This window comes from Rhinolophus sinicus, linkage group LG16 (genome assembly GCF_036562045.2).
Source record: "Rhinolophus sinicus isolate RSC01 linkage group LG16, ASM3656204v1, whole genome shotgun sequence".
Taxonomy (NCBI): domain Eukaryota; kingdom Metazoa; phylum Chordata; class Mammalia; order Chiroptera; family Rhinolophidae; genus Rhinolophus; species Rhinolophus sinicus.
Window position 1 is genome coordinate 24317684 of NC_133765.1, and position 15331 is coordinate 24333014.

At 50.6% G+C, this 15331-nt stretch overlaps 1 protein-coding gene across 3 annotated transcripts in view; it reads right to left on the reverse strand.

The window, feature by feature from the left end:
• The window catches only part of KIAA1671 (KIAA1671 ortholog), a 185616-nt gene extending 170812 nt beyond the window's left edge, over positions 1-14804 (reverse strand). For 2 of the 3 annotated variants that reach the window (XM_074321515.1, XM_074321516.1), the window contains exon 1: positions 14699-14804. The gene's annotated coding sequence lies outside the window, so the exon portion shown is untranslated. The remainder of the gene's footprint in view (positions 1-14698) is intronic. The other variant, XM_074321517.1, reaches the window with a different exon arrangement.
• Between the last annotated feature and the right edge of the window lie 527 nt (positions 14805-15331).

The following is a 15331-nucleotide window of genomic DNA, read 5'->3' on the forward strand; positions in this document are numbered from 1 at the left end:
AAATCTGACTATACTAAAAACCACTGAATTGGACACTTTTTAAAAAATTCTTCTTTTCATTTTTTTATTGAAGTATAATTGACATATAACATTATATTATTTTTTTTTTACGTTGCAAAATGAGCATCGCAATAAGTCTAGTTAACATCCATCACGTTACAGTTACAAAAAAATTTTTTTTGTTGTGATGAGAACTGTTAAGATTTATTGTCTTAGCAACTTTCAAATACACAATGGAGTACTGTTAACAACTGTCGCCATGCTGTACATTACATCCCCAAGACTTACTGAGTTTATAACTGGAAGTTTGTATCTTCTGACTTTCTTCACCCATTTCTTCCCCTCCCTCCCACTTCTTGCAACCACCAATCTGTTCTCTGTATCTATGAGCTTGGTTTTTGTGTGTGTTTTTGTTTTTGTTCTTTTTTAGAGTCTACATACAAGTGAGATCATATGGTATTTGCCCTTCTCTGACCTGTCATGTAGCATAATGCCCTCTAGGTCCATCCATGTTGCAAATGGCAACATTTCATTGTTTTTATGGCTGAATAATATTCTGTTGGATAAATATATATCACAATTTCTTTAATATTCATCCATCAATGGACGCTTAGGTTGTTTCCATATTTTGGTTGTTGTGAATAATGCTGCAATGAACATGGGGTGCAGATACCTTTCCAAGTTAGTGTTTTCATTTTCTTCAGATAAATACCCAGAGGTGGAATTGCTGGATCCTATGATAGTTTTATTTTTCATTGTAATTTGAATTGTAGAGTTTAAATGGATGATCGTATGGTATGTAAATTATATCTTAATAAAACTGTTATTTAAAAAAAAAAGTAAGTCAAGTTTAAGAAAAAGGTTCACTGAATAACAGTCCAGGTAGTTCATGAATATGAAAAATTTTCAAGATGATACAAGAATAACTAGAGTCTGGGAAACACCAAATTGATGTGTTAGGTCCTCAAAGCACAGGCTCTGTGTGGATTCAGATCCCACTTCCTGAGTGACCACGACCCAGTGACTTCCCCTCTTTGGACCTCAGTTTCTTCATCTGAAAAATGGGAACAAGAAGAGTTCCTACCTCATGAAGTCACCAAGAGAACTAAATAAGTTACCATAGGGTCTGGCACATCCTAGGAGGTTGATAAACAGTAGCATTGCTACTTGTCACCATTATCGTTTTGCCAGTAAACTGAGGCTCATGGAGGGGATGAGACCTGCCCAAGTTCACAGGCTGGGAAAAGGGCTCGAAATCAGAACATGTCTTCAAGCGTACAGAAGTCCTACCTCTTACCCAGTGGAGAGGGCTCACCCAGGCTTGCCCTACCCAGACCCAAGACCAGCTGGCAAGTCCTTTACTGAAAGTGGGCACAACCTGAAAACCAGCTAGGGATTTGCTGATGGCCTGCCAGGTGACAGGCCTCCCAGAGCTGCCCAAACTCCCACAGTACAACCCAGCAAAGGAAGTGCAGGTGGGCAGAGGACAGCTGAAGGGCCCAGCAGGGGTCTACCACGGCACACTCGACACAGGCTTGCGATTAAGACCGTTGGTCTTTACTAGTATTCGTTCTCATTATTTTCACCCCGATTTTCTTTGGGATTCACCAGTCATTGGCTTTTATTCATTCATTTATTGAGTGTGCCTACTATGTGCCAGGCACCGTACTGGGAATGCAACAGTGAACAGAAGCAAGTCCCTGACCTCCTGGAGCTTACCATCCCATCAGGGAGACACAGAGAAGAGAAATAAACACAAAATCATATGATTACGATTTGGGGTACGTACTGCGGGCCAGGAGTAGGGCAGGGGAAGGTCCTCCACTCCGTGCCACCATCCTCTCCCACCTGCAGCCTCCTCACTCGCCTTCCAAGCTTCTACTCCGGCCCCTGACCTCGACCCCAAACTCTGCTCAGCAACCAGAAGGATATTTTTTAAAACCCAAACCAGACTCTGTCACAAAGGGCCACCGTAATTACCATAAACCCCACTGTGCCCTGCCCTTGCCCACAGGCCCCAAACAGTCCTCCTGTCCCTCCCCCTCGCCCTCTCAGCCCCTTCCGTCCTTCCAGGGGTCCCATTGCTCCTGCCTCAGGGCCTTTGCACTTAAGCATCTTTCTAGCATGATCTTGGATTTCAAACAGAAGGGAAACCCGGTGACCAGCTGGGCTCCTGGCCTGTTCCAGCCGCCTACGCTACCCCCACCCTCACACGAGACACACTCTGGAAGCTGAAATCCTCCAGGATGGTTCTCCCTTGGGAAACACTGTTAAAGAAACCCCTGTAGAAACAGTGGCATGTGAAGAGTCCAGCCTGGTCAAGGAGATACCCAGGCCACAGACCAAGCCAGCAGCTCTCTGCCAAACTCCTTCCTCCATGATCCATGCCCCCAAAAATGCAGTTTCTGGGTGCAACATCCTACAACATCAGCCAGATCGGTCACCCTGAACTTTGGGAGAGACATTTGGGATGTACCACATTGTGGGTACAACATTCAATCTGGAGGACCCCAAGATTTAGCAGGCATCCTTCAGAGCAGCTAAAATGGATGAATAGGGCCTGGGGACCCCTAATGGGGGGGCAATGAGGTGTGACGGACAAGTGGTGGTTTGTAAGGTCAGCCGTAGAAGAATAACGCTCCAAATAACAGGCATTGGATGGGCGAGAGCTGCTTCTCGTGCAAACCGCTCTGGGGAGCACCACCAAAAATACTAGTAGTAAGCACTTCCGCTGCCTTTTTGATCACCTACTGTGTGCCAAGTGTTTCATCACACACTCAAGTGTGAAGTCAGGGTTCGACACACTCGCAACGTGGAGTCAGACAGCAAGACAGGAGTACTACTAACAGGAACCACAACTTATTATGAGGGTTCAATGAGAGGACGCACAGCCGGCACTCACATAGGGGCATAGGGTCTGCCGGGTCAGTGTTACTAGTACAAAGGGAATGAGAGGGGAGGACGAGGCACCACCTACCAGGAGCCCTTACATATCGTGGCCCAACTTTAGAAGGTGAAACCTACTGTTAGTCCCATTTCACAGACGAGGAAACTGAGGGTGGATGAGGTTGTATAACTTACCCATGGTCACAGAGCTAGTACAGGGCAGCAACACTCCCTGCATGGATGTCACCAAACCCAAATTCACTTCTGAAAACTAGGCTCCATTAACCCCTTCCTCTCTCTGGTCCTCTGAGTCCCCACTGGTGTCCAGGTGACTTTCTAGTTTACAGAGCTTCTTAGAGGTGGCCGGCTGACCCCATCCCTCTTCCCAGGTGTGGCTGAGCCTGTCCTCCTGAAGCCACTGCTGCAGCCAGGGGAGGAAGAGGCTCATCTTACACGGGCCACCTCCAGCCCGCTGGGACCGTCCAGCGGCTTTAAGTTGGACAACTCCCAGGCCTCGGCGGGGACAGGAAACATCCCTGGGCGATAAGGATCAGGACCAGCTTGTGAGCACTCACAGTGCTCGGTGCTGGCCAAACCGCCTGACCCACCCCGTGCTCAGCAGCCCCCACCTCGGAAACGAAACAGAGCATCTCTGGGCCCTGCCCGGGGGAGGTGGTCTGGAGGTGTCCCCCAGCCCAATGACCAAATCCAGCAGTTGTAGATCACACCATTCCTAGAAAGGGACTCATCGCTCAAAACAAGAAAAAATACACATACCTGTAAACCACTCGTAAGAATTGTCTGCTGTGTGTCAGGCACCTCCTGGAGCATTTCACAGACATTAACTCATTGAACCCTGACAGCCACCTCATTTTCCAGAGGAGAAACAGGCTCAGAGAGGGGAAGTGACCTGCCCAAGGTCACACAGCTAGGAGGTGACCGAACCAGGATGTGAATCCAAGTCACCTGAGAATAACGCCCATGTTCTAAACCCCAAGACGCAGTACTAACCTCTGTCAATCATATGCATGGTGTGATTGACAGGTCTAAAAGTCATGCCCCACAATACTAGCACTGGGAATCTTTAGAACGTGAGAACATCAGAGTTGTAGCTCCTCATTTTTGTTTATCTGTATTTCTAAATCTTCAACAACAGAAATGTATTAGAATGTAAATGTATTGCAATAAGGATAAAAAGAGAATAAAAATGATTAACTAGGAAAATGCAATGAGTCATCTGTTAGTTCCCTTAACAAATAGTCATCTCATGTCACCAAATGCCAGGTGTGGAGTGACAGCCGAGAAAGGCCTTAGAAGGGCCCGCCAAGTGTCAACAATGAGACATGAGGCCCCCACAGTGCTCCAGAGAGGTGCCTGCACACAGTGGGGATTTTACCCAACATTGCTCCCCCATCCCAGTAGAAGAGCATTCACCCCAACATTCACCCATGTGACCTCAGTGAGGGCTCCTAGCCAGGCTGAAAGGCAGGCATGGGCACCCCCATTCCATGGGTGTGGACACCCAGGCAGAGGGGAAGCCACTCCCATGGCTGGTGAGAAAGAGGCAGGATGTGACCCCTGGACTGTGCTGCTCTAAACCCAGGCAGTGTCTTCAATGGCAGCAGCGACTGCAGCCCGCGGAAGAGCCACCTTCCTGGGGGTGACTCAGGACTCCAAACAGGAACTGAGTGATACTCAGAGAGCCCTGCAGGACAGCCAGCTGACCCCAACTAAGGCCAGGGCAGATGGCTCACACTTGCTCTGCTGGGTCAGCCAGCAGACTTGACATTCCAGAAATTCCTCCAAAGCTTTTTGCTGCCTCCAAACCCCCTTTTCCTTTTAATGAACGACAAGAAGGAAAGGCAGGAGGGCTGTGATTAGGCATCTGGATAAAGCCCGGCTTGGAAGCATTATCACTTCCTTTCTGGAGTTAAATCCAACAGTAACGAGGCACATCCCACCTCCCCAAGAAGAAGGTGGTCTGCTGTTTGCCAGAGCTGCCTGTTTCATCCAAGTCCTGAGTGCATCAAGGGAAACAGTTTGCTTCCAGGCTGACAGACGGCAGGACCAGGAGAACATGGTCCCTACCCCAGGCCCCTCACCACAGTGCTGGCACGCAGCTCTCTAATCCCTCATCTCTCTCCTCCCTGAGGGCAGGCGCTGTGTCCCAGGCAGCGAGGAGACCCAGGGTCCGGCTCAAGCCCTGGCACACAGTAGGTACTTAAACATTAACAAAAATGAAAATGATCAACTAACCCAAGAGAGGAAAGGACACACCGCACCAGAAGCTCCGAGGGGAGAGACTATTTCAGGGCGAGCTGGGAACCAACTGTGTTGAGTTATTATAGGGAGGTCTAGGTTTGTAGGAAGCAGACCTGAGTTCAAATCTAGCCTCCACCCCTTCTTACCTCAAGCTCAGTGACATGAAGAGGCCTTTATACCTCTGAGCCTCAGTTTACTCATCTGTAAAAGGGGTTAGGAACACCAACTGAGTAACTCTGAGAATTGATGAGAAGACGCATATGCGATACCTCCCTAGCAAAGGATGAGGCACACAGCAGGCCCTCCGCAAATGGTGGTTTTCTAGGCCCTATCTTTGAAAGTGTGGATTTTGATTCTTCCCAGAAGGTGTAGCAGGAATAAGAGGCTCTGGGATCTACTCATCCAGTTCCTCCTCCCTCTGTGAAAAGGGTCCAGAGAGGGGAAGGGGCTTACCCCAGGACACACAGCAGAGAAGCAAGCACTAGCACTCAGGAGTCGTGACCTCTGGCCCAGAACTCATTCTGATACACCCTTCGTTCTCTCCCATGGCCTAGGACCCCTTCATGCCCCAAGCACAGTCCCTGGCATGTAGGTATCAGTTGTAGAAACAAAGACAAGAGGTTTCCAGTGCTAGGGCCCAAAATGAAAGGGAGAGACAAACCTGGACAGCTTCCTAGGCCAAAGGGCCCTGGGAGTTCCCCAATCGAGTCACTTCCCAGCCTGGCCTAGGGCACTGGGCAGGCCTGGTGGGCACAGTGCCTATGAAGGCCCAGGCTTCATGTCCAGGCAGGCGGAGTGGGGTGAGTTCACAGAGCGACCTCAGTGTACCCAACGCACCCGCTGCCCTCCCCTTCTGCCAAGAGGCCCCACACACCCTGCATTTCCTTCCCCCGGCAGGGCCTCACCACGCCACCAGTAAACAGGACGGTCCCCAGAAAGGGCTTTCGTCACTGAGGAAGCCAAACAAAAAAGAAAAGAAATATCAACACAGAGTCGGCTGGGAGCTGCGGACCTGACCTGGAGCCTTTGAAAACACAGCTGCGTCTCCAACAAGTACGACTCATGCAGAAGGGCTCCAGGGCTCCCTGCCTGCCACGCTGGTAAGCTGGGCAAAGCGTTTCACTTCTCCAAGACTTAGTTTCCTCATCTGTAAAGTGGGAACAACACTAGCACCTCTCTTTATAGGATGAAGAAAGGATCTGATAAAGGATTTGATAAAATAATGCACAAACCCACGTGTCAGAGGAACTGGAATATAAGAAGCAGTCCATCAATGATAATTGTTTTTTTATGACTGCCACTATGTCTGCTCGTAGTACAAACAAGAAAGATTTACATTGTGATTCATAAAGCAATTCCTCGCCATAATTTCACGCATTTTTTAAAAGCCCTAAGCTGATCTTTTTACTAGGAAGGGCTCCCATTTTTAAAGTGCCTACTATGTACAGGGGGCTTTACATGTAGTTACGTCACCTAATCCCACAATGACCGCACAAGGAAAATCTTAGCAGATGCAGACTGAGGCTCAGAGAGGGCAAGTCACTTCCTAAAGTCACACAGTAATGGCATTGTGGAGATGGGACAGAATCCAAGGATTGTCCAGCTCTGTCCTGCTTTACCACCAAGAAGAGATTCAGGGCCCAGGGGCTGCAGTCAGGCTGCAAGGATCCACATTCCCCCTTCCCATTAGTGGCCCTGGGCATGTGACTCCCTCCTCGGAGCCTAGGTTTTCTCATCTGTAAAATGGGGACATGAGAATCAAGTGAAACGATAATGAGCACAGTACCTAGGACAAAAGGAATGCTCTCTACTCATTTTTATTTTACTATGAAGAACATTTAGTGTTCTCAAAAGCCGGGTCCCAGCAGATAGAGGAAAGGCCACCTCGGTCATCTCCCTCAAACTTCTGAAGGCACAGGGCCAAGGCAGAAACCACCAGCCCCACACAGGTCCAAGGCTGTCCTCTCTCACCTCCAAGGGCACCTTGGCCCATCTGAGACTCACTTCATAGATCAGGAAATGCTCAGAGAGGCGAAGCGATGTGCCCATGGCCACACAGGAATCCCATGCCTCTGCCACCCTACACTCTGGCCCTCCCCACCAAGCTTCCTCCAGAAACCCACCCCTGACCTCCAACAGAATCCCGTTTTCCCTGTAACTAGCATAGGATTTGCCACGTGACTGATGCAAGTTAAGTTTTTGTGAAATGAATGAAGGAGGGCGGGAATGACCTCTAGCCTTGTACCTAGCTCAGGTGGCCTCCAGTGGAACTCATAACCATGGGCTCCCTGAAGCCTGCTGTGGCTTAGGCCTGCCCTGGGGAGAGAATTAGGTAGACAGTGACCCATTAACAGATGGCCCTCCAGCTACAGCAGAAGGGGAAAAGCACCTGCTCTAAAATCATCTGCCTCATCATTCCTTTCCCCAAGGCCCCGGTGGCTCCTAGGACCAGAAGCAACTTCCCTGGGCCTTTACAGACTGATAATAACAGCGGTAATAATGACAATAATAGCTAACATACATTCATTAGCAGGCACCGTGTATTAACCCACTTGATGCGAATCAACCTCATGAAGCAGGCACTATTATTACTCCCATTTTACAGATGAGGAAACTAAGTCACAGAGAGGTTACCTGCCTAGCTCAAGGTCACATAGACGGAAAGTGGTGGAGCTGGGATTTGAACTTAGGCAGTCTGGATCCAGATTCCCTATAATAGTCCCAAGGGATACTGGGAATATCCAACTCTGCAACCAGTTCTGCAGAACCAATATCCAATTTTGCAGAATTCCTCATTCCACCCCAATCAGGACCCCCCTCGTTCCACAGGCACCATTTATTTATCATCTACCTTGTGCCAAGTGTTTCATGTATGCCAAGTCCTTTTAACTAATGGGCACGAGCACCCTGTGTCCATTTTACAAATAGGCAAACTGAGGCTGAGAGGTTATGAGACTGGTTGAAGACCATGTGACCCATAAAGATCTGTCTCCTCTACAGCTTCCCCTTGGCCTCACCGTGTTCCCCTACTCCACTGGCTACAGGTACCATAGCTTGAGGAATTGTAAAGCACATCAGAGCAAAAATCATCACCAAGACGATCATCCCTCACCTTCCCACCTCACATCATAGGTGCAAAGCACCTCCTTACCCGATACCATGTTTGAGCTTAATAACAGCTCTACCAGAAAGGATGCAATATTCCCATGTTCCAGGTGAGCAAACTGAGGCTCAGAGAGGTGAGCTGCCTGTTCCAGGTTATAGACTCAGAGGTCTCCTTACCCAGAGTCCGCCCTACTCTGATGTGCCCTACACAAATCATGAGCCACAATTCTCACCGCCACCTCTAGGCAAACCTTTCACGCCTGCAAGGACCCGTCCTCCTCCATCAGAAACATGGCTGTGGCAGGTTGTAACACTGCTCAGAAAATACATACATACTTGTTCCCTCTCTGTCTCATCAATGTGAGGCTTGGCTATGTGACTTGCTTTGGCCGATAGAATGAGGGCAGCAGTGACACCTTCCAGTTCCAAGGGGGGGCGTTCAGAGGCACTGCAGGCTCCCAATGGGCTCCTGAGCGCCTGCTGTCCACCACAGAAGAGCGTGCCCTAGCCAGCTGCTGCCCGTCAGCCTGGGTATCAAGATGAAGATACACAGGGCAGACATGACCCCTACCCAAAGTCTGGAGAGTCCAGGCTGCCGTCCGAGCCCAGCCAAGATCAGCTGAGCCACCTGCAGACCCACAACCGTGAAACCAATGTTTGTTGTTAAAGGCCACTGTGATTTGGGAGATATTTGTTACACAGCGTCATCATAGAAAAACCTAACTAATACAAGGACCACATATTTCCAGAAGGAAGCAGGTAGACTTGTGGGTACATGGGCACACACCTTCCAAGACATAGTACCCAGCAGGCTGGATTAAAAGCCAAGGGCCACAAAATGTGCTGCCTGCAAGAACTATCACCTTCCCTACTGTCATGCCAGAGGCTATATCCCATGGCCACTGATAAGCCAGAGTCATCCACTGTTCCCTGTCTGAAATATCCAAACAGGCTGTCTGTCGCACAACCTTGGTGGGAGTATGAAAGGTACAACCTCTCTGGAGGCTAGATCAACATTCTAAACAGCCGTCATCCCAAGCTGGGGTAAAACTCCCCATCCTAAAGTCTGTCCTTCAATCAACCACAATGAGTGTGCAAAGATGCGTGAACAGGGATGCTTATTGCAGCATTGCGTGTCATAGAAAAAAACCAAATAATTCAATGCCTTTCATTGGGATCTGTTCAATAATTAACAGCACCTTCATGCATTGGAGTACTATTCAGCTTTTTAAAGGAGTGGGGATAAGTCAACACACTCTGAAATGGGAAAGTTTCCAAATCTGTTTTTAACTTATGTGCAAAATTCTATTTTATGATTATTATTAAAAGATTACGTCTACAGATGTTGATTAACTTGTTTATTCCATGACTCTTTACTGAGGAAACAGCAATATAGACAGATAGGGTTTCTGCCTTCTTGGAGCATAAAGTGTAGAGAGAGAGGAGGAAACTATAACAACTCCACTGCGACCACAAGTAACAAGAAGGAAAATAACAAAAATCCACAAATACTGAGCACTGACCATGTGCCAAGCCCTTCTCATTTACTCCTCACAGCAACCCTCAGAGGTAGGACTCCTTGTAATACCTTTACTGACAAGGAGACTGGGGCTCAGAGAGGTTAAGCCACCTGCACCAAGTCACACAGCCGATAAGTGCTAGAACCAAGATTCAACTCCTTCCGTCTGGCTCCAGAGCGGGTGCAAAAATAATTTATATAATTAGCAGAGTGTTATAAGGACTGAGATGAGAGACTTACTTTTCACTTAATACAATATCATTTTGCCATCTTTGAAGTGTTTGGTGTATTACCTGTTATTTTCAATATATATATAATTATATATATATATATATATATTGTGTGTGTGTGTGTGTGTGTGTGTCACTTCCGACTTAGTGGTGTAAACATCCAAAGATCGTGCTCTTTGGGGACATAGTACATGCTATTTTCACAATACTAGAGAGATAGAGAGAGAGAGAGAGAGAGAGAGAGAGAGACAAAGACAGAGACAGAGATACTGTGTGTGTGTGTGTGTGTGTGTGTGTGTGTGTGTGTGTGTCACTTCTGTCATGTAAACATCCAAAGATCACACTTCAGGATGTATTTCATATTCTAAATAAAGATGAGGTCATAGAACATTTCAAAGGTCGCTTAACTGAGCAATTAACAAAGGTAGCTGAGATAACTACTTCTCTATATGTCAATCCATATCATTTGCATACTTGTCTCACTTTGCCTTTCCCTCCCTTCCTCCCATCCAATTGACCAGATTCCTGAGGAACGGATTCTTGAAAACAGGGGCTCTTGAACTGCCCAGGTAAGATACACAGTAAAATATTCATCATATTGAAGGAAAAAGAATATGTGTGCATGTGTATCCCCCAATTCAAAGTTTGTTAGCTTCCTTTTAAATGACAGGAGTTTGGGTAGTGGAAGTGGGCAGGAGGACGGCTCCAAGCCTCAGTTTCATAAACTACAAATTCAGGGGTCCCAAAAGCAGGCATCAGCTGAATTTGTTGTGATGAATGAAAACGAATAAAATTTAACAAATAAACAAAATTTAAAAAGAGCTTGACCCAGAGCCTGGCACCTAGAAAGGGTTCAGTGAGAAGCACCTATTCTGATGTGTTATGTGCTTTACCCACATTCTCTCCAGTCTTCCCATTTTACAGATGAAGAAACTGAGGTTCCAAGAGGGAAATGGCTTGTGGGGGGGAGGGGGTCACACTACTGTAATCTGGATGGGGGAGTGTGGGAAGGAACGTGATCTCCTGGACTGGGACCCTCCTGCCATCTTCTCTATCCCAAACCTGCCCAAGTCTTCCTGTTTGGGCATTTAGGGAGGGGCAGGGAGGTGTAAAGAGAATTTTTGTTGCCCATGGTCTAACTTTTATTCATTTAACATATGCTGCATTCTGAGTATATCAATTAGCACACAACTGTCCAAATGATCGAGGCCTCTGCCTGTGCTGCTCCTTCTACCTGGCATGTCTCCTCTCCTTGCCTCCTCATTTAAGACTCAGCTCAAGTGTCACCTGTGTTCACCCCCCCCCGCCCCCGATACACACACACACACACACACACACACACCCCAGGTTGGGAGAGGCACCACCTGCCTGAAACACATCCTGATGACAGACTATAATGATAATAATCACACCCACCACTAGTGAGCAGATACGGTGCTGGGCCCTTTCTCTGCACTGCTTCACTCAACTCACATAACAAACCTTTGAGGGAAAGGAGTATCCTATCATGACCCCATTTCACAGATGAGGAAGGTGAGCCTCAAAATAAGTACCATGCCGCCCAAGACCACAACCAGGAAGGGGCAAGGCCTGGGTTTGCCCCCAAGTCTCTCTGGCTGGCTCCCTCCTTTCCATCTCTGCCTCCTCCTGGAAGGCCCCCTGGGTTTACGCCTACTGTTCCCCTTTTGTGGCTTCTCTACTAGACCTCACTGAGTCCAAACATCGGCAAGCTGGAAGCAAGTTCAAATCCCTGCTCTGCCGCTGCTGGCTAGCAAAGACCTTGCCATACCACTGAGTCCTGTATCTGTGAAATGGGCATGAGCACCATCCCCTGACACAGGAAGGTGGTGAGGGTTCAAGTGTGAAGTCCCTGAGGACCTGGATTTTATGACCATCCCTGGGAAGGCAGACCAAGAGTGCTCAGCAAGATTTACTGAATCTAACGGAATACTGACACAATATTTATGTCATCTCCCCTGGGGGGGGGGGTTCCTTCTCTAGATTGAAGGTTATGCCTCAAAGGGGTGTTCAACTGAGTGGGTCTCTAAACATAACACTAACATCTCTATCCAAATCCAATTGACCATCACCTTTCACCTGGATTTCTCTAGCAGTCTCCTCACTGGCCTCACAGCCTCCTTGCGTACCCTCTCCAATCCAGCCTTCCCACAACAGCACAAGCTTCCCAAAACACACATCTGACCCCATCCCCCTCCCTCAGAAAAAATTCCACAACACCCACCACACTGCCCTGGAATAAAGTCTAAACCTCTGAGAATGGCTGACCTGGTCCCCATCAACATTTGCCAACACCCCATGCTCCTTCGTATATCCAGGCCGTTCTGTTCCCTCTTTCCAGCCCAGAACACCAACCTCTTCCCACTGCAAACTCTCCAAGAAACTAAACCCCTTGACCCCCATCCCTCACCAGCCAGAAGGCATCAGCCCCTCCTCCCATTATCACAGCTCTCTCCCCTTTTAGACAATTGCCTCTTTCCAGTAACCCTTCCCTTAAGTGTGTGATTGCCAGCTTCCTTCTTTGACAGTGTCTTGAAATACTTAAGAATGAATGAATGAATGAATGAATGAATGAATGAATGAATGAATATTTAAAATATTCTTCTGGGTTTCTTTATGGTCGAGGTGTATTCTGGTGATGCTGAGCAGGGAGAAATTCTCAGGGCCAGACAGTGGGCTGCTCTATTCTCCTGCCAAGGTCAGTCCTGAATAAAAGCCAGCCCCCAGGACCTCAAAGGGAGTGAGGCCCCTCCAGCCTCAGAATCTGGGGTGAGGGCTGCACCCCCAACATCAAGAACCAGCACAGTTGCCTCACTGGACTGTAGGGCAAGCTGATCCCTCCATAGCTGGAATGTAATGCCAGAAGGACAGGTCCTATACTGCCCTGGGCCATACCATTTCTATAGTGTTTGCCACATAGTAGGTGCTCAACACACACACTGGGTGGCTGAATGAGCTGGCTCCTGTGCCCAGCTGAAACATGTGCCCAGACACTGTACTGAAATCCTGCACTTCTCTGGGGTAACTACACCCTTGTCCAGCACGCAAATCCTTTAAAAAGGATTCCCCCAAAACCACCAAGACCAGGGCTGATGGCTGCACAGGTCCCTTGGGAATCCCAGCGCTGACACACCAGTGTCTGGGGGTGAATGCACGTTTGTCCAGGGGCCTCCGTGGATTAACAAAGGAAAAGCTGGGCCAAGGAAGAAGCCTCGTCCAAACGCCCTGGTTACTGATTAGCCAAACCCGAGAGCTTCTCTCTGCAAGGAGGATCAGAGGGGCAATTAACCTCTTTGTAAGAAAGACCAATTTAAACATGTCTCTAATCCTGCAGTTTAAAAAGTCAGCAAGTTGGGTTTCTAGAACTTTCCCTCAGATACCGTAGGGGAAGCTCAGGGGATGTGATGCGGGAAAGGAGGGGCAACAAACGAGGACCCACTAATATTTACAGAGCCCTTACCTGTTTCATACCTATCATACCTACTAATTTTGCCAACCAAAGAAGCGAGAAGGTTGTGATCCCCACCCTCACCCCATTTTGCCCAGAGAGGAGACCCGGGCTCACAGAGGTTAAGTGTTTTGTCCAAGGTTACAAATAAGCTGCAAAGAAAAAACTCTTTCTTTGTGCAACAGGTACAGCCCTTTCCCTTCCAAAAGGTAATGGCTGCTCCGGGCTAGAGAAAGTTCAGTCCTGCGGCAGGAAGCCCTGACAACCTGGGAGGTGCGCAGGGGTCCCGGACTCAAAGCAGGGTTTCAGGGCGCGGCGCCCCGACTCCGAGGCGACTGTGTGCCAGGAGGGTGTGGAAAGGTCAGCCTTGGGTGGGGGTCAATGGGCCGCTTCCCTTCCCAAGTGCCACGCCTGTAGCCCCTGGCGGCGCCACCAGCGGGGTGGGGACCAACCGAACCCGCCTGGGAGCAGGGGAGATTGAGCCCTAATTCTATCAGGGTGCCTCTGCCCTGGGAAGGCGTGCGGAGGGGAGCGCAGGCCGGGCGGGGAGGGCGCATCGGGATCCCCGGCGCCCGGGGGCCCGGAGCGCTGCTCTCTCTCCACCGCCCCCGCTGCCCGCAGGATCCCTTCACCCGGGCTCCGCCTCGCTCGGCGCTTCCCAGTGTCCACCTCTGGGGCCTCCAACCCGCACGGACGTCCAGATCCTAGCAGCTCCAGGCTGGGTACCCCGGATCTCCAGCGATCCACCAGTTCCCAGCCACCAGATCTACTCTTGGAATCCACTCCCAAGGCTTGGACCAGCATCGGGGGAGAAGAATCAACTAGCTCCCAGTCTCCAATCACCGTCCACCGTCACCCCGGCTGGGGACCGAATGGGACCCCAGGCCGCTGGCGCCCGACCCCCTCCTGGGATCTACTCCCAAGTCTTCTGCCGAGTAGCACGGGATCCATTGGCTGCCCTGTGCGGGATCTTCCTGCGGGATCCACTCCCAAGTCTCGGGATCTCCCGGTTCCCAAATCAAGATTTCCCCTCCCCACAGACCCGGAGCCCGGGCAGATCCACTGAGTCCCAGCCTCTTCCCCCGCCAACTTTGCCAACTTTTCTCCTGGGGCCTCAGCCGAGCAGAAACTTGGCGGCCATCGTCGGTCGCCGCCTCCCCAGCCTCCTCGCGGGCCGGGGACAGGGACAGATGGCCGGCCCCCACCCCTCGCGGCCGCCGCGCAACCTACCCTGGAGCCGCCGCCGCCGCCGCCGGCCCGCGCCGCGCCGCCACCTGCCCGCAGCCCGCGGCACCTGCCCTCGCCGCCGGCGGCCCAGTGCAGCCTACCCTGCTGGGGGCGGGGCCTCGGGCGGGGAAGCGCCCCTGTCTCCGTGGCAACCGCGGCCGGCGGCGCCTGCGCGGAGGGCCCCGGGGCGGAGCGCGGACGGTCGGACCGGCGCTTGCCCGCTGGCTCAGGGGCCAGGGACAGTGCGGCGGGTCAGAGGTTGCGAGGCAGCCCAGGACATTCCTCCCGGAAGCGCCCCCAACCCCAGAGCTCCGATCTCTCTGCGCCCGGTTCGAAAAGTTGTTCATGGTCCCGCCCGCGTTCCCGGGGCGCCCCCCAGACCCCGGCCGGGATTCCCCACAACGGACAACTTCCCGCCGCCCGGTCTGCGCCCCCGAGAGCCTAATGCAGCCCGGGACCTCAAGAGACGCTTGGTCAAGTCTCGCCCATTGAACCGCTTAGGCTGCGGGCGCCCGCCCGTGAGCGAGTCGGATCTGCGCGAAGCGCTGGCGCCTCCTCGCGGCGGGAGGGGGAAGTCTGCACCTGGCCGGATCATGTTCACCTCTCCGCGGAGCCTACTGTCCGGCACGCCTGCTG